The sequence below is a fragment of the Peromyscus californicus genome, unplaced genomic scaffold (assembly GCF_007827085.1).
Source record: "Peromyscus californicus insignis strain IS unplaced genomic scaffold, ASM782708v3 Scaffold_5__1_contigs__length_169319896, whole genome shotgun sequence".
NCBI lineage: Eukaryota > Metazoa > Chordata > Mammalia > Rodentia > Cricetidae > Peromyscus > Peromyscus californicus.
Window position 1 is genome coordinate 141,083,189 of NW_026294573.1, and position 26,280 is coordinate 141,109,468.

Consider the following 26,280-nt stretch of genomic DNA (forward strand, 5'->3'; position numbering starts at 1 on the left):
TGCCAATACGGTGACTTCTCCCCTAACTTCCTACCGTGAGTGACTTGGCCCAGATAAACCCTTCTTCCTTTAAGCTGCTTTCCCCAGGGTATTTTATCACAGCAGCAAGAAAAGCAACTATGACTGGAATCAACCTCTTAGTTGGTGACAGGCTACTACTGAGAAAGAAGAGCATGACAGAGCTATGATGATGTCTTCCCAGTTCCAGAAAACAGGTATGGGAAAGGCAGATGACAAGAACCAAATCAATAACTATTGGTTATCAATTTGAATTAAAACATCAGCCCACTATTAAGTGTTTCTATTTTGAACAAATGGAAGACTGAGGTGAATTCAAGCAACCAGGAAATTAAAAGGAAATCAATGGCTTGGAAGTTAAGGAAATGTGGAAGAAGTTGCAATCAATGACCACTGAGAAGAATTTGATATTCTTTCAATATTCCTTAAATAACCTATCTGAGAAGAGTGTCATCTCTGCTGGCATGACTGTCCTTTCATCAGGAATTACCTCTCTGGTGCTCAGCTCTGGCTCATCACACAGCCACCTACCTCTTCTAGAGTTTGGTGTCTCAAATCCTAATAATGGAACTATTCATTTTATCTTGATTAAACCTCTCTTTGGCTACTTATATTTGTTTGGCTTTTGAGTTGTTTTCTTCTTGAAAAACTTTATTTAGGATTGACTACCAAAATCTCATCATTTTATCCCTTGAGAGAGTAGACTCTATCAGTCCTAATTTAAATTGTAAAATTTTACACATTTGCAATTCTTATCCCTCTAATCTTCACAAAAATTGCAATGATCCTCAACTCAGGAATACAAGAAATTTAAATGCATGAAAATTCAATAGTTGATATGCTTAAAAATTCTAAAAAGTATGAGGGCACCTCAAGACTCAGGCAGTTAGAGGTGTGCTTAAGTCATATCAGCCAGTAACCAACAACCATGATATTGAGAAAGATGCAACTGATCATCACACATCTGTCTACTTGTATAACCGCAGTATCTGATTAACATTTGAATAATCAAGACAGTGAGTGTATCCACTCCACAAGTTGGAGTCTCAATAACTTTGGTTTTAACAAACAAATGAATGAATGAATGAATGAATGAATGAATGAAGAAAGGGAGTCACTTGTTTTATAACTGTCATAATTTTTCATAGCATTATACATTTGAAGCTAATTGAGTAAATTCAGGTACACAAAGAAATATAAGAATCCCAAGTTGTGCTCACAGGATGGGAGGGCTGACATTTTTAGTTTAGGAGGGAAATGAGGCTTGCCAGCTACTGGTTAGAAAGCACATTTGACAGACTTCAAGCCAGGTCTTCTAATCCTCCATCTACTGTCATCTACTGCCATGCCACTGGGTGTTGCAGAGGGAGAGTCCTTCATACTGACATTCCCATCAGAAAAGGAAAATTCCCTGGAGGCTGCTTAGGCTATCATCAGATGCCACCATTGGAAAAACATCGATTTCCTTAGAATCAGGGAATATACTTACATTACCCTGCTAAGTATCTTGGTGATATACTTAAAACTCTATCCTTGATTTCCATATAAGAAACAGGTGACACCTTCTGTGCAGGGAGGAGAGATTCAGAGGGTTCCAAAGCAGCTAGACAGTGCCTGGCTCAGAGCCAGCCCTCAGTGCATATGCTTTCTCCCCCTAATGTCATCTACTTCAAGGGCAAGTACTTCCTAGAAATTACAGCATTTTCCCAAGAGATAAAGCAGCATTTTAATAAGCTATTGATACATATATACACTTAGACCCTGAACTACTAAAGTGGGGGGAAAGTTATGTGGCTAAAAACTTTAGGTCATCTTGGAAAGCAGTCTTAATGATACTTTGCTTCCCTCTTGACTAACACATCATAGTTGGATTCTAAGTGTACTTGGATTCCAGGAATAAGACAGCTTGACATGAACCTTGTTTTTATGATTGAAAGATCCTGCCTGGCACACAGACCCAGGCTCTGACTTTCTAGGCACCATTTCAAAAATGTTTCATCTATCAAAGCAAACTTGAAATTATGTAGCTTATTATCTTTCTCTCAAAAGCATGGATTAGCAGAGTTGGGCTGGATCTGTCTGTACAGAATTCTCATATTACATGTATCAAATCTGGTCCTGTTGGCAGTGGAAATGCCATTATTATAAGTACTTTCTGCTTTTAATATGCATTCCAGCAGATGATCTGACACATAGAACCAAAGGAAGGATTGTTTTAAAGAAGAGCAGAGTCTGATTATAGGCTATGTTTCACTATTTCTAAGATGTCACAATTGCTAGAGGTTTTTAAGTTAATACCTGTATCAGTTTGAGTGATAAATGTCCATCACAGTCTAGAGCATTTGAGTACTCGGTCTCTAGTTGGTAGTGCCATTTGGATAGGTTTAGAAGATATAGTCTTGCTGGAATAACTACGCCACTGGGGGTGAGCTTTGAGATCTTAGAGACCATGGCCATTTCTAGTTTGCTCTGTCTGATCCATGCTTGTGGTACAAGATGTGAGCTCCTAGCTTCCTGTGCCTGTTGCCATGCCTTGACTACACCATCATGCGCTCTAACCCTCTGGAACCACAACTTCGACCTTAGTTACTTTTCTATTATTATGATGACACATCATGACCTGGGAAAGTTATAGAATAGTTTGGGGTTTAGAGTTTCAGAGTGTTAGAATCCATGAAAATCATGGTGGGAAGCATAGCAGCAGGTAGGTGAGTGTGGTGCTAGAGAGCAGCTGAGAGTTTACATCTTGAGACATAGTCAAAAAGCAGACAGCTAACTATGGATGGTATGGACTTTGGACTCAAAGATTGCCTCCAGTGACACACTTCCTTCAACAAGACTATAACCTCTTAATCGTTTTGAAACATTCCCATCAACTGCAGACCAAGTATTCAAATATATAAGCCTATAGGGGACACTCTTATTTAAACCACCTCATTCTACTCCCTGGGCCAATAGGCTATGGCAACATCTTAATGCCAAACCGTAAGCTCAAATAAACTCTCTCTTCTCTAAGTTGCATTGGTTATAGTGTTTTTCTGACAGCAATAATAAAATAATAAAACAAAACAAAAGAAAACAAAAGTTGGTTGTTGGTATTTTGGGGGATATTGCTCTATATCAATATGAGATTGTTAGGTTAAACTCAGAGGCAGAAATATTTTTTTTTTCATGAAGGTAGATTATTGTGCTGTCTAGGCTTCAGTGATTTCTATGAATTTGTCTAGTGAAGAATCTTGTCTCAGATTCTTTTCTCACTCGCATTGGGAAAATAAGATGATAGATTGGGAGAGAAAAGGAAACATGTTGGAGAGAGGCTTGCCTGCATCCCAGTAGTCCCTTGTTCTGGCCATTTGTCCCTGAGGACCTGATCTGACACCCAAGTCATGACTTCTCATTGTCTAAAAGACTTCTTACTCTAAGAATTCCTTATACTTAATCTACAAGCTCATCTATCACCTATCACCTAGCACATGCTCTCAGAAACATTGTCTGTCCCCGTATCTTCAAATATCTCCACTTTGTAAATGGTTCCAAAACACATTTCTGGCCATGAGCTGGCCTAAACACCTGTGGTGTTAGACACATTGCCACAGGCCTACCCACTCCAACTATCACATATTCCTCATAATCCCCTGGGTAGTTTTTTACAGCTTTGTTCTGCTTAACATCTTTTCATTTTACATTCTACTTGTTGGGGTCTTAACCAGATCTATTTCCAAACAAAACTTTCTTTTTTCTAAAAGAAGAGATTTCTCAGTTGTTCTTGGTTCTCACAGTCCTGGCCTCCATTGCTCTTACAGCTCTTTTCTGGTAAAATTTCAGTGTAGAGTTTGTGAATGTGGATAGATCAAGTTTTCTTGTTATAAGCATGTAACTGTAAGACTTTCATATACAATCATAATGGAAATTGTTTCTTTAACTGAATGTGGTAGAACATGCTTTTTTCCCACTTTGAGACAATGTTCCATTATGTAGCCCAGGCTTACCCAGATATCATGGTCCTGTTCCTATAGGCTCCCAAGTGGCACAGGAGATTGTCACTACATATGTCTTAAGAAAATTATTTCTTAAGTTAACAGAAAACTTGGAAGAAAATGAGATTACTCACCAGAAATCAATGACTGCCTGAAATATTCTTTGGGGAAATATATTTTTGGGCAATGGACTATTCATTTGAAAACAAACAAATATTATTAATAGTTTCTAAAGAGCAATTGGACTTGAGCACTGGTATTGATCATGTTCATTTTTCTCTATAAATTGCTTTGAATACCCTGGGAAGATGAAGCTTGGTAATTGATGAATACAAAGAGTCTCTGTTTCTATTGATTTGCCCAAGAATCATTCTTGCAAATTATCAGTCACTGCCCTCAAAATAACTTCCAAAGGCAATTATGTCTTCATGTGTTTAAAGTTATTTTGTTTTATGATATGTATCTTAAAGCAATTTTTGATTAATTCAATGAAAATTCCTTACTTTAAGAAATGCCAAGAATCAGTGAATCCTTGAATTAGTGGAGTTTTACACTAAATAAGGCCCTTTTACTTTCTCAAAAGTATGTGGAAGGTCATAGCACATGTCTTGTGGCTGCATGTGAAGGACAGTCTGTCATCAAATGAAATTTTCTCCTCTCTCACTTTTCACCTTTTTTTATTTGCTTTTTTATTGGACAGGGTCTCTCACTGAATCCTGCGTTTTTCTATGTGTCTACTCTGGTTGGCCACAGGGCTTCACGGATCTGATTGTCTCATCTCCACTCCAGTGCTAAGGTTGTAGACACATACCACAATGACCAATTTTTACATAGGTGCTGGAGATCTGAACTCAGTTCATCATGCTTCTGCAGCAAGAGCTTTACCCACAGAGTCAGGTCCTAAGGCACAGAAATGTGTTAAATGTCTTAATATGTTCACTTGGGCTTAGAGACAGAACACGGCTCAGTCTATGTATAACAGGCATAAAGTTCTACCCTCCTCGCCTGATAACAAGATATTCTGGTGTCATGAACGCCAGAGCATGACATGAGACTCCTGTACCAGAGACAACAAAATTTGTGAATGACAGTAAAGGCTATACCAGGTATTAATTCAGTTTGTTTCACCAGTTCCTCCACAGTGAAGACAGCCAAGTGCTGCCTGCACACAGTGTGGTGTGACTCTGGAGAAGTGCTCGGAAATCCAGATCAGAAGACAAAGAAGCTCCTCTGAATTTTGCAATAGGGAGAGACATTGCCTCTTGTGTACTGCATGGCAAAAACACCCTGTACTTGTAGAAAGATGCAGTCTCTTCATTCTGAAGCTGTTCACTGTGCAATGATGACTTAAATGACAGTCTGGAACAGAAACTCTCAGTATCTGGGCTTCTAAGACATGCAAAAGCTAACATTCTTGGCAAATTCTCTGTCAATAGGTACACTTGGAGATACTGGAAAACAAAAAGTAATTATTTCTTAATTTGGAGTCACTCATTTTAGGTTAAAAGTGTAACTGTGCTGCCAAAGAATACTCAGTGAAGAGAAAATGTTTCTATTGCTTAAAAAAAATACTTCTATGAAGACAGATTTGTTGTGTTTATTATCCAATGAAGAGCAGTATCCATATGTTCTATCATGACACTTTTCAAAAGGGGGCTGCTCAAATCCCTTATTTTCAGAGCCATGGGAAGAAAATGACTTAGAATGGGCCTCACTGTGTTTCTCCCTGGAGTACCCACTCCTGCTCTGAGAGATGTCATTAGTCATTCTAGCACTCTGCTGGAATGTTCTAGGTAGGAGCATCTCCACCTTCTCCATTCCTATCAATACTTCTCAGTCCATTGTAACAATGCCTAGTCCTCTTACAAACACAGTCAAGCTTCTCTTCCATAAATGCAATTGCCTTGCACAACGCTATAACTAGATACATGTAATCACAGCAAATCCAGCCAATGTCAACCAATAGTCCCTAACTCACATTTTCACAAGTGCATGTCATGCTGTCAGATAGATGTCCTAAAATTTAATCAGTCTGCTGTTGATGGAAGATGATGTTTCTATTTTTGTTATTATAACTATTTCAGCAATAAATACAACTGGCCATATTTTTACATTTGTCTATAATTTCTATAGAACTGATCAGTGTCTTTTAAATTCAGCTATGAACACAGATTACCACAGGTAGAAATACTTTTGTATACACAATAAATGAGTCAAAAGAATTAGTTTTCCAAAATTTTCAGTATTATTTTGTAATGAAAAATGTTCATTATATTTGCTTTGGCTTGGTCAGGTTTTGATTAATTTTATCATGACATGTTAAATTTTAAATGGAATTATTTTCTCAAGAAAGAAAGACTAGAAAAAGAAAATATAATTGAAATCTTCAATTCTTATTTCTTACCAAGAACTTTAAAAATCAGACTATAACTACTTGAATCATCTTTTTACCAAAAGACAAAAAAATAAAACTAAACTATGGGTCAAGTAGATGAGTATTATAACAATATTTTTTCCTGTATAGAGATGTTTAGTTCAGAGCTTTGCTTATCCATGTTTGTTACATAAATAATTCCTCTGCACTACAGATACATCAGGTTCAGTGACGTTTCATTAAACAAAACTTTGAAAATGAACAGTAAATCAGTACAATTTGGTGTCAGCAGCTAAAGGAAGACTGGAATAAACAAATGTCTACACCAAAGAATCTCTTACCTTCTACAGAGATGGCAAAAGCAGTAAGAAACAGACAAAAAGACATGTTGTGGAATATTATTTTAACTAGGCAAAGATGGAAGATGTCCTACATTTGTTTATGCTGCTGAATATTACTTCAATTGTGTAAAGGTGCGCTACTTTTGTTTATGCTGCATTTGTTTAATTATGTAAAGATGTGTTGCATTTGTTTCACCTTGCCTGACTAGGGCACCTGATTGGTCTAATAAAGAGCTGAAGGGCCAATAACTAGGCAGAGAAAGGATAGGTGAGGCTGGTGAGCAGAGAAAATAAATAAGAGGAGAAAACTAGGCCCAAAGAAGAACAAAAGAAGAGAAGAAGGAAGACAGAACAATGGAGAAAGAAAGGGACACATCTAGGGCAAGAAGCCAGGCAGCCACCAGTCAGCAGACACAAGAAGCAGTGAAAGTAAGATATACAGATGGGGGAGAAAGTAAAAAGCCATGAAGCAAAAGGTAGATAAAAATAAACAGGTTAATTTAAGTTAAAAGAGCTTATTAGCCTAGGCAATGCCAAGCATTCAAAACTACTAATGAGTCGCTGTGTCATATTTTGGGAACTGATTGGTGGCCCAAAAGAAGAAGCCTGATATAGAGACACCCCTGATGTCTTATCAGGAACACAGTTGGTCTAAGCTACTCACTATAGCTGCTGCTCAGAAGCTTGATTGTCACCTACCGTTACTCTAAGGAGTACTCACATTACTACTGTTTAAGAAGAATATAAATAAATTACTGATGTTCAAACTCTGAATATGATTCAATGTAGAGTTGTCCATAATGAAGACTGGTATTTGGGAGAGATGTGTGTGTTGTCAGCCTGAGGAATGATACACGTAGATATCCAAAGCAACAAAATTCCCAAACCCTGTCATCCATCCCTGCTATGAAGTGGGGAAGCAGCTGTTTTCATGTTCCATGAGAGTCCTTGGAACCAAGTCACCTTTGAAATCCCTAACTGGGTATGGGAGAGAGGTGAGTGAGGCTGCTGCCTACACATCCTGTGAACAGACCTAACGTGAGGCTTCTGTGATCACCACACATGTTGAAGCTTGGTGAAACGGGTGATGGCTTGCACTGGAGAATTCATAAAGTGGTGTGCTCAGTGTGAATTTTCAAGTTTGGGATTCATTTTGTTCAGTTTTATTGAAACCATCTGTGAGCTGTAAACTAGGCTGTTTTGAGGCATTGGTAGTTTTTGATGTAAACAAAGAGGTAGACCATTCAAAAAAAAAAAGCAAGAATAATTGGAAAAAAAATCTAGTCTTTATATTAGACTAATTAGTCAATTGTCCCCAATCCGTGTTAGTGTAATTGTGTGCTGAGGTGAGGTAGTGGTTCCCTGACTCAAATATCCTGAGCATTCCTTCCTGTGATCTGGGAACCTTTCATCCTACAGATCCTCCCATGACCTCCAGCCCTGCCTTAGAGATAGTATTTTCTAAACAAGGAGTTCCATTTTTCTTATGTATAATTTAATTTAACAAACCTTATGCAAATATATACAAGGGAATACCTCAAAGGCAATCATTTACAAAAATAACTTGAGCTTGGCATCAAATTCCTATCCACAAGATTACTACATCTAAAATGCTCTCTAACACCGATTTCTCTCCTTTCCTTTCCTTTTCTCCATCTCTTTTCCTAACCTTAAAGGAGTATCTCAATAATCTGACCCCATTACCAACTTCCTCAAACTTTCTCCCTCATCATATCTAAGGCTCTTCTCCAAATCTCAACCTTCCAGATACACAAACCCATTGCCGAGGTTAGTTCCCAAAGACAGGAAAGCAAGTCACATGCAAATAGTAGAAAAATACAGGGTAAAAAAGCAAGTGCATGAAGAGCCAAGAGGCTTAGTAAAGTTGACATCACAGGGAGCCCAAGTGGACATTAGGCCACACTGTCACATTACAATCCACAGACCCTGAGTTATATGATCAGATGTGAGCCCATGGGGAAAGTTTCTTGCTCCCTGACCCTAGTACCTGTAAGATGGTATTATGAAACTTGTGCTGACATCTTCCCAATGCTGTGGTATCTGGAGTTGTAAGTGCTAAAAATCAGAAATCAAAGCTAGTTTGTTTTTATCTTAGAAAATCAGGACGTTGATGACACAACTATAACAGTATATGGCCAAAAATTATGCTCTGCTTAAACTGTCAAAGTATTGTTACCATCTATGTTAAAGAATCGATGTGATGCCTTAAGTGGAGTCTCCCTCTCAGGTTTAGCCTTTGTCTGCATAGCTACAGCATAGCCACTTGTCTGTTCATGCACTACAAGTATTTAGCATTTGACTAAGTCATTTCTCTTTCCAGAATTCCCAGGCACTTTCTGGATGCAAAGTAAAGGTTACATTTGTTACCATCTTAGTCTCACTACATTACACCAAACAAGTTGTACTCTAAGAGAATTCTCCTTGGAGCTGCCAGCTCAGCCTAAATTTCCGTAAGAAGCCTGCTTGTATTTCGTGTTTCTTTCATTTTCCAAAGACTTGTAAGTCATGTAATTTTTTAAGAACTCCTCTCTCCTCTGAAAATTCACTGTAATTTATGGAACTCATCATAATGTTTGTAGATTCCTGCAATCAACGTGGTTGCTTAGATCTACTTAATGTACAATTCTGCAGGAATGGCAATTCTTAGAATCTTCTTTTTTAATTTGAACATGGCATTTACTTGAAGACATTTTTAAAGTCTAAACATGAGTAGTTTACATACACTCAGGAACACACATATGAAATAATTTTTTTTTCCAAAAGGACATTTTAAAGTCCTTAGGTTCCAGGGACATCCTGAAAGTACAGAGTTCACAAAATCAAAGAAATGGTGCAGATGAGAAAATTGTTAATGGGGCACAATGTGGTCAACATTAAAATAAAGATCTACTCAAGGACCAGGTGTGATGGCACACACCTGTAATCACAGAACTGAAGAGGAAGATAGAGAGTTGGACGCCAACTTGGGCTATACAGGAAGAACCCACTCCCAATTAAAGGAGGTATGTTCTGGTGATTCTAAAAGGTCAAAGGAGTCTTAAGGGATGTTTAATAACCCAGTGTGTACAAGCAGGAAAACTCTGATAAAAAGGTTAATGCTTAAGAAAAGACAAGTCACACACAGAAAATACAAGACGTTGCCCTGCCGCTGCAATGGTGGGCTAGAGAGCTGGCTCCAAGGTAAGGAGTGTGCACCGCTCTTCCAGAAGACCTGATTTCAACTCCCAGAACCTGCATTAGGCTGCTCATAACTGTCTGTAACTTAATCTCAGGGAATCGGATGTCCCTTTCTGATCTCTGCAAGCACCTATATTTGAATTCACTTCTCTCTCTCTCTCTCTCTCTCCTCTCTCTCTCTCTCCTCTCTCTCTCTCTCTCTCTCTCTCTCTCTCTCTCTCACTTTCACGCATGCATGCACCGCGCGCGCACATACACACACACACAGAGAGAGAGAGAGAGAGAGAGAGAGAGAGAGAGAGAATTTAAAATGAACTAAATCTTATAAAAAGGAGATGGAGAAGAAGGAGGAAGAGGAGGAGGAGGAGGAGGAGGAGGAGGAGGAGGAGGAGGAGGAGGAGGAGGAGGAGGAGGAGGAGGAGGAGTATTGTCCTATCCAACAGAGTGCTAGTCTCCTCAGAGCTCCATGGAGTAACATTGCTTTGGTCTACAGTTATGTCTTCTGAAGTTCTAACTTGGCTCACTTTCATATGCAACAGGAGCTTGTACTGATGGTCATCCAGGGGGATCTGAACAATGCAGGCATTTTGTGCAGATCTGTCAGTCCAATCTGCACATTGCAGTTAGTGCTGAAAAGCCCAGGCATTGGAAAGAAATGATGATACACACATGTGTCAGTCAGTGGTGCTATTCAATCTTTTCACACAGTGCTGACTCTATCCAATAATGTCTGAAGCCATACTGTGCTGGCTTGAAGGTTTTTTGTTTCTGGCTTTTATCCATTTTGACATTGAAATACTTGTGAGATGGATTATAAATTCAAGCTGTTATCACCCACTCACACCCTAGTATGAGTAATTTTTAGACTCTTTTTTTTTTTTTTTCTTAACAGCTTCAGATAGTGAGAAGAGGAAAAAAAATGTGAGAAAGCTCACTATTGATGAATTGTCTGCAGCCCTGGAGGCTGAGCCCAGGCTGGGAACACTTCATCCATGCACATTAAAGGGTTCCATAGTATTTGTTCTATGAATGAAAAAAATGAATAAATGAAACTTCAATGATTTATGATGTTTATAAATTTCTAGTGGCTAGATATTATTCAGTTTTTCCTCCTTTGTCAAAAACCAGTATTCAAAGAGAAGAGAGCAGAATGATGATACATTTTTACATTTTAAATTCCATCTTTTTTTAACATTTCATAAGGAAATGTATTTTAAAATAATTCTTTGTTATACATATAAAATTTTATCATTTGCTAAAGATTAAAGCAAATTTGCTAAGTAATGATCTTTACATAAAGAATTAAATATTGGCTGATGATGTTACTGCAGGATCTAGAGCTTCTTTTTTGACATCTTATTTTATTTAAATTTTTTTATTTTGTATACCAACCACAGTTCTCTCTCCCTCCCCTTCTCCCACTGCCCCCCACCTCCCACCCACCCTGAATTGCATTCACTCCTCATAGCGGGTAAGGCCTTCCTTGGATAGTCAACAAAGGCTGGCATGCTAAGTTAGGACCTAACCAGCCCCCCCCCCCCCTCCCAACAAGGTTGAGTAAGGCATTGCACCTGATAGGGAATCGGCTCTACAAAGCCAGTTCATGTACCTAGGATAAGTCCTGGTCCCTCTGCCAAGGGCCTACAAACAGATCAAGCCGCACAACTGTCACCCACATTCAGAGGGCCTAGTTTGGTTCCATGCTGGCTCCCCAGCTGTCAGTCCAGAGTCTGTGAGCTCCCACTAGCTGGGGTCAGCTGTCTCTGTGATTTTCTCCATCATGATCTTGACCCCTCATTGCTCCTATAAGCCCACTTCCCTCTCTTCAGTTGAACTCCAGGAACTCGGCCAAGTGCTTGGCTGTGGGTCTCTGCATCTGCTTCTATCAGTTATTGGATGTAAGTTCTATGATGATAATTAGGGGTCACCAATCTGACTATGGGGAAGGCTAGTTAGGGCACACTCTCCACCATTGCAAGGAGTCTTAGCTGGGGACATCATTGTGGGTTCCTGGAGATTTCCAAAGCACCAGGTTCCTCCCTAACCCCATAATGACTCCCTCTGTAATGATATCTCTTTCATTGCTCTCCCTCTCCATCCCTCACTCAACTTAGCCATCTCTATCTATCATATTTCCATCCCCCATCCCCTCCTCTCTATGCCTCCTCCCAGTTTACCCAAGAGATCTTAACCATTTCCCCTTCCTGGGGAAATCCATGTGTGACCCTCTTAGGGTCCTCCCCTTTATCTAGTTTCTCTGAGGTTGTGGATTATAGCCTGGTTATCCTTTGCTTTATGTCTAATATCCATGTATGAGTGAGTACATATCATGTTTGTCTTTCTGAGTCTGGGTTACCTCACTCAGGATGATTTTTTTTTTCTAGTTCCATCCACTTGTCTACAAATTTCATGATGTTATTGTTTTTACCACTGAGTAATACTACATTGTGTAAATGTATGACATTTTTTCTTTATCCATTCTTTGGTTGAAGGGTATCTAGGTTGTTTCCAGATTCTTGCTATTATGAATAATGCTGCTATGAACACAGTTGAGCAAGTGTCCTTGTGGTATGGTTGAGTATCTTTTTTGGATATGCCCAAGAGTGGTATTGCTGGGTCTTGAGGGAGGTTGATTCCAAATTTTCTGAGAAACAGCCATACTGATTTCCAGAGTGGCTCTACAGGATTGCGCTCCCACTAGCAGTGGAGGAGTGTTCCTCTTTCTCCACATCCTCTCCAACATAAGCTGTCTTCAGTATTTTTTTATCTTAGCCATTCTGACAGGTATAAGATGGTATCTCAGAGTTGTTTGGATTTGCATTTCCCTGATGGCTAAGGAGGCTGAGCACTTTCTTAAATTCCTTTCCACCATTTGAGACTATTCTGTTGAAAATTCTCTGTTCAGATCTGTACACCATTTTTTAATTGGATTATTTGGTATTTTGATGTATAGTTTTTGAGTTCTTTATATATTTTTGAGATCAGCCCTCTGTCAGATGTGGGGTGGGTAAAGATCTTTTCCCATTCTGTAGGCTGTCATTTTGCCTTATTTGTGGTGTCCTTTGCATTACAGAAGCTTCTCAATTTCAGGAGGTCCCATTTATTAATTGCCAGTCTCAGTTTCTGTGCTGCTGTTGTTATATTTAGGAAGTGGTTTCCTGTGTCCATGCATGTTCAAGGCTTCTTCGACTTTCTCTTCTATCAGGTTCAGTATAGCTGGATTTAGGTTGAGGTCTTTAATCCATTTGGACTTGAGTTTTGTGCACAGCAAAAGATATGGATCTAATTGCATTCTTCTAGATGTTATGCCAGCACCATTTCTGGAAAATGCTTTTTTTCAATCATACAATTTTGACATCTTTGTCAAAACTCAGGTGATTATAGGTGCATGGATTAATGTCAGGATCTTCAGTTCAATTCCATTGGTCCATGTGTCTGTTTTTATGCCAATACCAAGCTGTTTTTATTACTATAGCTCTATAGTAGAGCTTGAAGTCAGAGATGATGATGCCTCTGGAAGTTCCTTTATTATATAGGATTGTTTTGGCTATTCTGGGTTTTTTGTTTTTCCACATTAAGTTGAGTATTCTTCTTTTAAAGTCTGTGAAGAATTGTGTTGGGATTTTGATGGTGATTGTATTGAGTCTGTAGATTGTTTTAGTAAGATTGCTGTTTTTACTATGTTAATCCTACCTATCCAATAGCATGGAATATCTTTCCATTTTTTGATATCTTCTTCAATTTCTTTTTTCAAAGACTTAAAGTTTTTGTCATATAGATCTTTCACTTGTTTGATTAGAGTTATCCCAAGATATTTTATGTTATTTGTGGCTATTGTAAAGGATGGTGTTTCTCTGATTTCTTTCTCAGCCCATTTATCACTTGTATATTGGAGGGCTTCTGCTTTTTTTGAGTTAATCTTGTATTCTGCTACATTACTAAAGGTGTTTATCAGCTGTAAGAGTTCCCTGGTAGAAGTTTTGGGGTCACATATGTATACTATCATATCATCTGCAAGTAGTGAAAGTTTGACTTCATCCTTTCCAATTTGTATCCCTTTGATCTCCTTTTGTTGTCTTATTGCTCTAGCTGAAAATTTTAGTACTATATTGAATAGGTATAGAGATAGTGGACAGCCTTGTCTTGTTCTTAATTTTAGTGGAATCACTTTGAATTTCTCTCCATTTAGTTTGATGTTAACTGTTGGCTTGCTGTAGATCGCCTTCATTATGTTTAAGTATGTTCCTTGTATTCTTGATCTCTCCAAGACCTTTTTCAAGATGGGGTACTGAATTTTGTCAAGGGCTTTTTTAGCATCTAATGAGATGATCATGTGTTTTTTTTTTTCTTTCAGTTTGTTTATATGGTGGATTACATTGACAGATTTCCATGTGTTGAACCATCTCTGCATTTCTGGGATGAAGCCTACTTGATCATGGTGGTTGATTTTTTTTGATATTTTCTTGGATTTGGTTTGCCAGTATTTTATTGAGTATTTTTGCAGTCGTGTCCTTGAGGGAGATTGGTCTTTATTAGTTGCATCTTTGTGTGGTTTAGGTATCAGGGTAACTGTAGCCTCGTAAAAAAGTTTGGCAACGTTCCTTCTGTTTCTACTGTGTGAAACAATGTGAGGAGTATTGATATTAGCCTTTCTTTGAAATTCTGGTAGAATTCTGCACTGAAACCATCTATCCCTGGGATTTTTTTTTTTGGTTGGGAGACTTTGATTACTGCTTCTATTTCCTTGGGGGTTATATATCAATTTAAATTGTTTATCTGATCTTGATTTAATTTTGGTATGTGGTACCTATCCAGAAAATTGTCCATTTCTTTTACATTTTCCAATTTTGTTCAGTACAGGTTTTCAAAGCATGACCTAATGATTTTCTGGATTTCCTCAGTGTCTGTTGTTATATCCCCCTTTTCATTTCTGATTTTGTTAATTTGCCTTTTGGTTAGTTTGGATAAGAGTTTGTCTATCTTGTTGATTTTCTCAAAGAACCAACTCTTTGTTTTATTGATTCCTTGAATTGTTTTCTTTGTTTCTATTTTATTGATTTCAGCCCTCAATTTGATTATTTCCTGGCATCTACTTCTCCTGTGTGAGTTTGCTTCTTTTTGTTCTAGAGCTTTCAGGAGTGCTTTTAAGTTGCTAGTGCGAGATTTCTCCACTTTCTTTATGTAGTCACTTAATGCTAAGAACTTTCCTCTTAGCACTATTTTTATGGAGTCCCATAAGTTTGGGTATGTTGTGCATTCATTTTCATTAAATTGTAGAAAAATCTTTAATTTATTTCTTTATTTCTTCCTTGACCCAGTGATGATTCATTTGAGTGTTGTTCAGTTTCCATGAGTTTGTAGGCTTTCTGCAATTTGTGTTGTTGAATTCTAACTTTAAGCCATGGTGATCTGATAAGATACAGGGGATCATTCCATTTTTTTGGTATCTGTTTAGGTTTGCTTTCTGACTGAGTACGTGGTAAATTTTGGAGAAGGTTCCATGGGGTGCTGAGAAGATATATTCTTTTGTCTTTGTGTGAAATGGTCTATCGATGTCTGTTAGTTTCATTTGAGTAACATTCGTTAGTTCCCTTTTTTCTCTATTAAGTTTCTGTCTGGCAGACCTGTCCAGTGGTGAAAGTGGGTATTGAGGTCTCCCACTATTAGTGTGTGAGGTTTGATGTGTGATTTAAGCTTTAGTAATGTTTCTTTTACAAATGTAGGTACCTTTGTATTTGGGGAATAGCTGTTCAGAATTAAGATTTCATCTTGATGCATTTTTCCTGTGATGAATATGAAATGTCTTTCTCCATTTCTTTTGATTAATTTTAGTTTGAAATCTATTTTGTTAGACATTAGGATTGCTACACCAGCTTCTTTCTTAGGTCCATTTGAATGGAAAATCTTTTCACAACCCTTTACTTGGCGATAATGTCTGTCTTTGAGTTTGAGGTATATTTCTTGTATACAGCAGAAGGATGGATCCCATTTTTATACCCATTCTGTTAGCCTGTGTCTTTTCATAGGAGAATTGAGCCATTGATATTAAGAGATTTTAATGACTAGTGTTTGTTAATTCTTGCTATTTTGGTTTTGTTGTTTTTGGCAGTGTGTGTGTGTTTCCCTTCTTTGGGATTTGCTGGTATGAAGTTACATATTGCCTGTGTTTTTTGTGGGTGCAGCTAACTTCCCTGAGTTGGAGTTTTCTTTCTACTACTTTGTATAGAGCTGGATTTGTGGATATGTATTGTTTACATATGGTTTTGTTGTGGAATATCTTGTTTTTTCTGTCTATATTGATTGAGAGTTTTGTTGGGTACAGTAGTCTAGGCTGGACATCTGTGGTCTCTTAGTGTGTGCAGAAAGTCTGTCCAGAACCTCCTGGCTTTCAGAGTTTCCATTGAGAAGTTGGAAGTTATTCTTATAGATCTGCCTTTATATGTTACTTGGCCTTTTTCCTTTGCTTCTCTTAATATTTTTTCTTCATTCTGTATGTTTTGATTATTATGTGGCAAGAGGACATTTTTTTGTCCCAGTCTATTTGGTGTTCTCTAAGCTTCTTGTACCTTCATAGGCAAGTCTTTCTTTAGGTGGGAAAGCTTTTTTTATATGACTTTGTTGAATATATTTTCTGTGCCTTTGAGCTGGAATTCTTACCCTTCTTTTATCCTTGTTATTCTTAGGTTTTGTCTTTTCATAGTGTCCCAGATTTCCTGGATGTTTTGTGTTTAAAATTTGCTGGATTTAACATTTTCTTTGACCTACTTTGAATCTACTTCCTCTATGGTATCCTCGACACCTGAGATTCTCTCTTCCATCTTTTGTATTCTGTTGGTTAAGTTTGCATCTGTATTTTCTGTTCATTTACTCAGATTTTCCTTTTCTAGAATTACCTTGGTTTGTGTTTTCTTTATTGCCTCTATTTCAATTTTCAGGTCTTAAACTGTTTCCTTCACCTGTTTGATTGTTTTTTTTTTTCTCAGCTTTCTTTAAGGGATTTAGTGATGTCTTCCAATTTTTTGTTTGTTTTTTCCTCAATTTCTTTAAGGGATTTTTTTCTTTTCCTCTTTAAGGGCCTCTGTTCATCTCCATAAAGTCATTTTTAAGGTCATGTTCTACTTCATCTGTGTTAGGATGTTCAGGTTTTGCTGTTGTAGAACAACTAGTTTCTGGTGATGCCATTTTGCTCTTTATGTTGTTGAATATTCTTACACTGCCATCTGCCCATTTCTTCCTGCAATCCATACAGGTGGAAACTGTGCCGCACGAGTTCCTCTTCTTCCTATCAGTGCAGGTGAGGCAGTGGCTCAGGAGGTTGCTGATGCTTCAGGGGTGGTTGGTAAGTGACTGGGGAAGGATGGTGCTGCCTGATTTATGGGGCTGCAATGGGTTGTGGCAAAGTATATTCCCCCTGGGGTCTAAGGCCTAGAGAGCTGGGCTGTCCATCCAGGAGCTCAGGGACTCACCTCCTCTTCCCAATCAGTGCAGATGGGGCCTGCCTTCATTTTATTTTTTTGTTATATGGTGATATCCTTTTAAAAGCCAAAGATAAGACTTAAAGAGTAAATAAGCAGGATATGGTATAAGAACTTAATGGGACTAAGGAGAATTCAAGAAAATTTTCAAGAAGGAATTCTCTCATAACAAATATATGTGTATCTGCCTACATGTTACATGTGTGATAATTATAGTATTAAATAATTTGAGGTTCCTTGTTTAGTGGCATAAAGCAAGATGACACTAATGGTATAGAAAATGTGGTACAAAGTTCAACATTCTTTATGTAGCTCTGTTCCAGTGGGTTGTCTTTAAAAGACAGCTGTTTGGAGAAGGGCATTCCAGAGATGAGAGGGCTGCCTCCTGTCTCCTTCTCTTAAGAACAAGACTTGCTCAGTAACAGAAACTTGACATGGAGCTGAGTCACAAGGTAGAAATACCAGGAGGGCTGGAGAGGTGACAGAAAAAACTCTTTTTCTCCTCCCAGATCCATTTCCTTCTAAACCCCACCCTCATCTTCTCCCACTACACACTTACTCTGCCCTGCTCCCATGCCACCACCCCCCACCCTGTACTCGCAGAAGGGCACCTGCTTCCACTGTCTCCATGTCTTCACCCTCTGTGCAAGGCTTATTTCTAATCTCAATCCCCACTATCCTGCACAAACCAGCTTCCTCTTCTCCATTGTTCCCTACTTCCCTGCCATCACTACGTCAGTGGCTGCTATCCTTCCTTAAGGCTAACCATCTACTGTCCTGATTCTTCTTGGGTACCCTTTACTCTCCTGTTCAGGCCTTCTGTGCAGGTCTTTTCTTTGTCATGCACATCTTTCTTCTTACTGGGTGGAGTCACCTACAAGGGTCAGTTTCAGCATCTAAACCTCAGACTAACTCTGGCTCCTTGTCGCCCACAACTAGTTTTGGAACTCAGTCACATATTTTTTTACTCTCCTTTCAGCACCTCTACCTGGATATGCCCATTCCCTCAAAACCTTAAAATCAATAATATTAATTTTATTAAGAATAAGAGTAGACGTCTAAAAACTGTCTATATGCTAAGTGGTATTCTAAGTGAAAAATGTATATTGTATTTCTTTCATCCCTTGAAATTGGTCAAGGAGAGAAATAATATCATTTTCCTAATTAAAAAAAAAAACATAGCAAGCTTTTGTTAGTACAAGGCCAACCGGTTAAATGTAGCAAGTTCTGGGACAGCCAGGGCTACCATTATCTCTTAAGCTGTTGATGAAGCCATAGAATACTGCATACATATGATTTAGCTCCTAAGATATAAGAAGCCTGAAGTCTCTTTAATCTGGTTGCTGTGAGAAATTCTTACAGAAGACTGGTAGAAACAGAATTTCAATTCAAACTGGCTGTTGTTGATGGGAGAACTAGGCAGGGCTCACTAGGCAAGCTCCATTCTGATAGGACTCACTTCTTGAAATTGACACACACTTAACAAATGTATTATAAGTTCACCTGAGTTTGCCACAGACGCTTTGAGTTTTCTCTAATGTTTCCAATCAAGAACCTTCACCTGTTCAGGCTGCTGCCACAAAACATCTTATGTTAATATTACCTAGCAGTGTTCTCTCAATGGAAACATTCTACTCTAGAGGCTCATGTCTCAGGAAGCTCCCGGACAATATGTACAAGATCCCTCCCCAAGGTTATATGAGCAGGAACAACTGCTGAGAGAGGAGAGTCTCCAGGAATGTAGCTGCCTCCAAGCTGTACAGGGAATTCCAGTGATAGGGCTTTCATGTATTGTCACCCATGATGGAATGGACTTTTTGTTGATGCAGCTGCCTTTAAGTCATCCATGCTCATGGAAGTGAGCCCTCACCTATATCCCTGTAAGTCACCCCGACAAACTCAATGATTCATTGTACTAGACTTGGATGGAATCATTTTTTAGATCTCCTGTTAGAGACCTATCTAAGGTAAATAGAAATTTGTTGGCAAATCTGAAAAGCTACATCACAATCAGATACGTTGTAAATATCAGGAAGATATTGCTCACAGCTTTGGGCACTGGGTAATCTGAGATAATGGTGCCAGTTGATTTAGGGTCTAGTAAGGACTGGAGCTCATGGCTCACAAGCAATGTCTTGTTGCTGGGTCTTTACATAGCAAAAGGGAAAAGATGATTGTTCCTGCCTTTTTGTAAGGCCACTAATCCCTTTCTTAAAGACAAAACCTTCTTCCCAGTGACAGTTTCCCTAGGCCTCACAAAACACAGTGGATGTTAAGTTAAAATATGTGGATTTAAAGCTCAGTGATATTCAGAGCATGGTAGAGCCCATCATCAGAGGCCATGCTCTGTGTTGGGAACAGGAAACTGTTTTTCAATGGCTGAGTAAACACACAGTGTAATCCTACTGGGTTAGAACAGTCTCTTGGTGATGATAAGCATTAGCATATGATAATAAAAAAATTAAAGTTGTGATACCATCTTGGGGGTATTTTAATTTTGTTGGCCATGGAGATACTTTCACAAGCAATAAGAACAGTCCAAAAATAGACTCAAGTGAAGTTGCTCCCAATCTCGTCCTTAGCTGAGAAGTTAGCACCCATGGGGATAGAGAAATAAAGTGTAACTTACTGCTAAGCAAAGGCCTGTGAAGTTCAGAATCAGAACTGTCAACTCTGTTTACAGTGCGTAACAGGCTAGGAGAGCACATTTCTTGGGAAAGAAACCTCGAGAAACTTGCTTAAATGTTTGCATCTGTCTATGCCACTGGTGAGGGCACTGCAGTCATGGCCTCAGGGTGGCTCCTGCTGCCTCCCAGCACTGGTACAGTGACCACAGTCCACTCACCTTGTCCAGCCTCGCTCAGCACCTGTGTTCCTCCAGCAGTCTTGTCTGACTCAGCAGAACCAAAGGTGGTGGACTTCGCCCAGGTGTGCAGCTCAGAGCTGCCAATTGCTTTGCTTTGTTGCCTCAGAGTTTTGAAGAGTGATGTGTTTATCTCTTTAATCCTTCATAGCATTCCCCCATGCTCTGTTCACTCTGAAATGCTAGGAGATATTTTAAAAGATTTCCTTTTATTTTTAAATTTTCCATAGCTGGAATTTGAATAAAGTAAATAATTGATTTCACATATAACAATGTATCTTCTTATTCAAATCTTCATATTCAAAATTGCTGCTAGTTCAACAAAGCTGCTTTTCACTGAAACTTTACAAGTGCTAAAGAGAAACTAGTGGATGTGTTATATAATGGTGAACTCAGAGGATATAACAAATGTTAAAGATAAACTAACATGGTTATAATAAATGTTAAAGAGAAATTAACCTGCATGTAAAATAATGGACACAATGATGGATGTAACAAATGTTAAAGAGGCAGTAACAGATGTGTGAGGATAATGGTGATCATGATGGATACGATTTCTTCTAGGGGTTCTGATACCCCTGAATTTCACTGTGGCTGACTATAATGAAGAATTCTTTATGTGCCAGACAAGTACCAGCATGATTGTATATTATGAAGCTGATGAACTAATATATGTTTGCTTCTCTTTGCTCAATTAGGTAGAATATATTCAGTTGACAGATATTTACTTAAACTCCAAAAAGACTTGGCCAGTCCCAGCCACCACGCTTTTATAAAAGTGCCATTAGTAATGCAAAATTCCTAAAAATCTCAGTGTTTGCAGAGAGTAGCATATAAGATGCTGGATTTGGTAGCATCATATTTCCCATCTTAAAAAATGATTTATTAATTTTTTTATTTTATGTGCATCAGTGTTTTGCATGCATACATGTATGTGCCCTGCTGACAGGCACAAACAGCAAGTACTTTAACCAAGCCATCTCTCCAGACCCAGTCTGGTTTTTGTTTGTTTGCTTTGTTTTTGTTTGTTTGTTTGTTTGGTTCTTTGTTTAGTTTTGCTTTTATTTTTATCCTTTGTTTGTTTTAGTTTGGATTGAGTTTTGATTTGGGGAATTTTTTTGTTGATTTTGAGATAGGTTCTCACTATGTAGCCCTGGCCTGGAATTCTCTGTGTAGATCAAGCTAGCCTGGAATACACATTGACTGCCTGCCTTTCTTTGTCTTCCAGTGCTAGAATTAAAGGCACGTGCCACCAAAGCTGGAACTATTCCAATTAAAGAAAACCCAAAGGAAGTTCACTGTACAAGCCTTTGCGGAGTGGGAAGCTACTCCCTGGAAAAACTGAAATCCCCAAAGTTGGGCCTCAAGTTATGCAAGCCAGATGGATTAAGGAAAGATCTTTTCTACCACTTCTTGCTACTTTCCAAACCACCTGGGAGTGCCAGCTTGGACAGAACTAGCAAGCGTTTTGGTGAGAGTTTTGACACTTCTTCTGGTCCCATTGGAAATATCACAGAATAAGCCTTCTGTTCAGGAGTTCAGTAATGACAGCCAACTCAATATTACAGATATTAAAACATGTACAAAAACCTCAGAACTTCTGAAGGCTTGGGTTGAATCAAGGTTCTGTCCTCCAAGACTCTAAGTTAAGACAAGGATTAGAGTATGGAGAACTTCCTCCTGAATACACCTGAGCACAGGCTTCACCTTGAGCTGTAGACTTGATACAGATACCAGGACGCTACCTGTGCAGGGCTGTGTCCCTTGCTCTGCAATGGTCATGTCATTCTTTTCTTGAGTACTTAGTGCCTGGTGATTTTATGAGCATACCAGCTATTGTTTAATCCAAGACTCTTCTGGCTTTGGAAAGGGTGTTATTCAGTACACTGAAACTGTAGAGGCCACCAGGAAGAGCCCTGAACAAATCAATACAAACCATTACTTAATTTTCCCCATTCCATTACTTCATGATCACAAAACTGCTACCAAAGTTCTAAGTCTTGATTCTCATGCTGTGTTAAAATTCATGTGGCAAGGGAAGAGGGCATGATACTAAGCCCCTCTTCCAGGCCCACCTCTTTACTGGAAAAGAACTGTTTTCTCAGTCAAACTTCATTAAATATATAGATTTACATCTCTTTGTTATCTTTAGCTGTAAGAAAAGTTGAGAGTGTGTATTGTACCAACTAGGATCAACTTGTCTTGAGAAGCTTGGTTATTGGGTTACAATAACCATATATTATAATATGCTTAGAGTAACCATATTGATATTATAGCCCCTTCCTTTTAACTCATTTGTCCTCGGGGGAATGATTATGAAAGTCTCTCAGTGAAATGCTGTGTTGGTGCCTAGTACACACCAACCTCCTTTCTTCCTAGGTATGCAGTCAGTTCATATGCCCTTGGGCATTGTGATATGGCTGGACAACTGAAACTTGTCTGAAGGACATTGAGCAGATACAGTCTGTGCTAGAAATACTGTTAAGAATGTCCCTTGAGAAATTCTCACCTGTGATTTCTGCCTGGGGCAAAAAAGGAGCCGGGTTGGATAGTGGTGTGATGTGTGTTGGGGAAGTGGGGAGCAGACACCGATGCTGACCTGCATCTGATAAATGGGTATCCCATATGACAAGTGTAGTCTGTATTTGTTACTTTTCTCCTCAGAGGGACAAAATACTTAAGAGCAACAGCCCAAGAGAGGAATGGTTTCCAATGTTTCATGATTTCCAAGAGGTTTCTGTTCAGCATGGAAGGGAAAACATAGAGTGTGTGGCATAGGATCCTCACACCAAGAAGCAGAGAAACTTCAAAGTTCACCCCTAATGACTGACTTGCCAAGCATAGCGGTTCTACCTCTCGCAGGTCTTACAGGCTTCAAATAATTCCAAAAGCATGAGACTGGACATTCAGAACTCTAGCCTGTGGAAGACAGTTTAGATTCCATAGCACAATCCTTTTGAATCAATTTCTTGTCACCATGTTTGTGTTCTTGCCTGACTGTGGTAGGAAAATCCAGTTTGTTTTACATCCTTAGTAAGGACAGATGCTCTTCTGGGATGGTGGCTGTGTTGAGGTATTCTAGCCTAAGAACAAGGCTGATTTGCACAAAACAATCTGGGTTCAGAGCAGCACAACTGTAACCTCTAAACAACAGAGGGAATTCACCATTACAATCCCTGACTACAAAATGTAGATGCCAGTTTATGACAGGGGTAATTGCTGTGGGATGTTCTGTATGGCAAATGTGTTGCTAATTAGTCAATAAATAAAACACTGATTGGCCATTGGCTAGGCAGGAAGTGTACGTGGGACAAGGAGGAGAATAAAGCTGGGAAGTGGAAGGCTGAGTCAGAGAGACACTGCCAGCCTCCATGATGACAAACAGCATGTGAAGATGCCGGTAAGCCATGAGCCATGTGGCAAGGTATAGATGAATGGAAATGGATTAATTTAAGCTATAAGAACAGTTAGCAAGAAGCCTGCCATGGCCATACAGTTTGTAACCAATATAAGTCTCTGTGTTTACTTGGTCGGGTTTGAGCGGCTGTGGGACTGGCAGGTGAGAGAGATTTGTCCTGACTGTGGGCCAGGAAGGAAAACTCTAGCTACAAATGGCGTCCAACGTGGTGGCAAGAGTTTCCACCTAAAAACTGAGAAAAAAGATTCTAAAACAGAGCTAAATACAGTTCCTAATTGTCTCTCTCAAATGAGCGGCAGCTGCCAGTTTGAGCTACTGGTGGGTTCCTAGCCTGCGCGCTCGACCTGCAGTATGGCGGGAATGAGGCCTCTGCAAGTGGCACATTAAGCTGCATGGTGGATTTAGCCTTTTCTAGTACAAAACAAAAAAAGGTTTCTGGGCTACACACTGCTTGGATAAAAGCATAGACCCATGATAGCTCCCAGAGCTGGCAGTAAACAACTGCCATGTTGGGAAGCTGAGGTGGGCGGGGCCAACAGCCACAGCTGCTGCAGTTTAAAGCAGTAGATTCACAATAAGACAGATTCAGATGTAATAGTTTAAAATGTGTGTAAAAAATACGTAGGCTTGAAAGAGACAAAAAAGTGATATATAAAGTTATATAAACAAATACATAGTTTTAAAAAATAAAGTCTTTAAAGAGACAGTAAAATTAATATAAAAAATAAGCATGTGAAGATGAATATTACACAGAGAATCTGGATTGTGTTGTCTTTGGGATTTTTAACTGCAAAAAAACATTTGATTGTAAAAGCTGTTGAGTTATGCCAAAATGTATATTTTAAAGATACCTTGACTTCAAAATTTGGATATAAGGATATGTTGCTTTGGAAAGGAGACTCTGTTTTTGTTCCCACAGAAAGTCAAAGGCTATGGATTTGTTCCAGATTAAGAATCATCAGGTTTGACCAGCCAAGACCCCCTGAAGGTCTCCGATGACACCATGGCCCAGATGATCCAACATCTAGAACGGTTTGAAGGCATCTGGGTCAGACGATACAGCCTCATGGACTATTCCATAATCCTAAAATTTTCTTTGTTTCCCCATAAGATACAGCACCCCCCTCCAGCAGGAAGTAGTAAGAGAAGCTACACCCAAATTCCCAAATTATATGTAATTTTACTTTGTTAAGGTTAAAACCTTCCTTTTTGAAAAAAAAAAGAGGGGGGGTAAGTGCTGTGGGATGTTCTGTATGGCAAATGTGTTGCTAATTAGTCAATAAATAAAACACTGATTGGCCATTGGCTAGGCAGGAAGTGTAGGCGGGACAAGGAGGAGAATAAAGCTGGGAAGTGGAAGGCTGAGTCAGAGAGACACTGCCAGCTGCCATGATGACAAGCAGCATGGGAAGATGCCGGTAAGCCACGAGCCATGTGGCAAGGTATAGATGAATGGAAATGGATTAATTTAAGCTGTAAGAACAGTTAGCAAGAAGCCTGCCATGGCCATACAGTTTGTAACCAATATAAGTCTCTGTGTTTACTTGGTCGGGTTTGAGCGGCTGTGGGACTGGCAGGTGAGAGAGATTTGTCCTGACTGTGGGCCAGGCAGGAAAACTCTAGCTACAGGTAATGCCAAGCCATTTTGACTCAATACAAGACAGCCATTGCCTCCGGGCCAGGCTGTTGCAAGCCATGATAAGCCCCAATTGCAGCTGTTCTGGGACACTGTGACATGGAAACCCATCTGACTACTTCTGTAGACTAGCCCACCCCTCACACCCCCAAATCCCACAACCAAGCAGCTCCTTAGAGTACCTCTGCACAGTCAGATTCTCCCAGAGCCTGGCCTGTGTCAGCTGTAGCACAGTGTATCTAATAATTCTACTCATGCTTTTGTGTGTCTTTGGTGAATTGATTCATAGCCCACATGTCACTGGCCTGTCAACACTGTTCCTGGAACACCAGCATGAACTACAGAGCTTGGCACTGAATTAGGCTTCATAATATGTTTCTGAAAGACTGAATGGATGATAAATAGAGGAAAAAGAGATCTCCAAAGAGATGAAAACTGCCTTTGCTTCCATCTTCAATGAACAAGTAGAGACTCAGCATCCTATGTACCTTATTCAGGGATGGGTAGCAGAGCTCTTGGGGGTAGCGTTAAAGATCTTGGAACTTCTGTTTGAATTGAAGAATGAAGCCTTCAGATATTTAACGTATATAGTATAATGTTTACATACATGTTTTCAAGGCAGTGAATCCCTCACAAACTGCAATTCCATGGTGGAAGGAAGCACTCAGCTGTGTGTAATCAACCGTTGCTGTGGGATGTTCTGTATGGCAAATGTGTTGCTCTGATTGGTCAATAAATAAATCACTGATTGGCCAGTGGCTAGGCAGGAAGTGTAGGCAGGACAAGGAGGAGAATAAAGCTGGGAAGTGGAAGGCTAAGTTAGAGAGACACTGCCAGCCTCCACGATGAGAAACAGCATGTGAAGATGCTGGTAAGCCACAAACCATGTGGCAAGGTATAGATTAATGGAAATGGATTAATTTAAGCTATAAGAACAGTTAGCAAGAAGCCTGCCATGGCCATACAGTTTGTAAACCAAT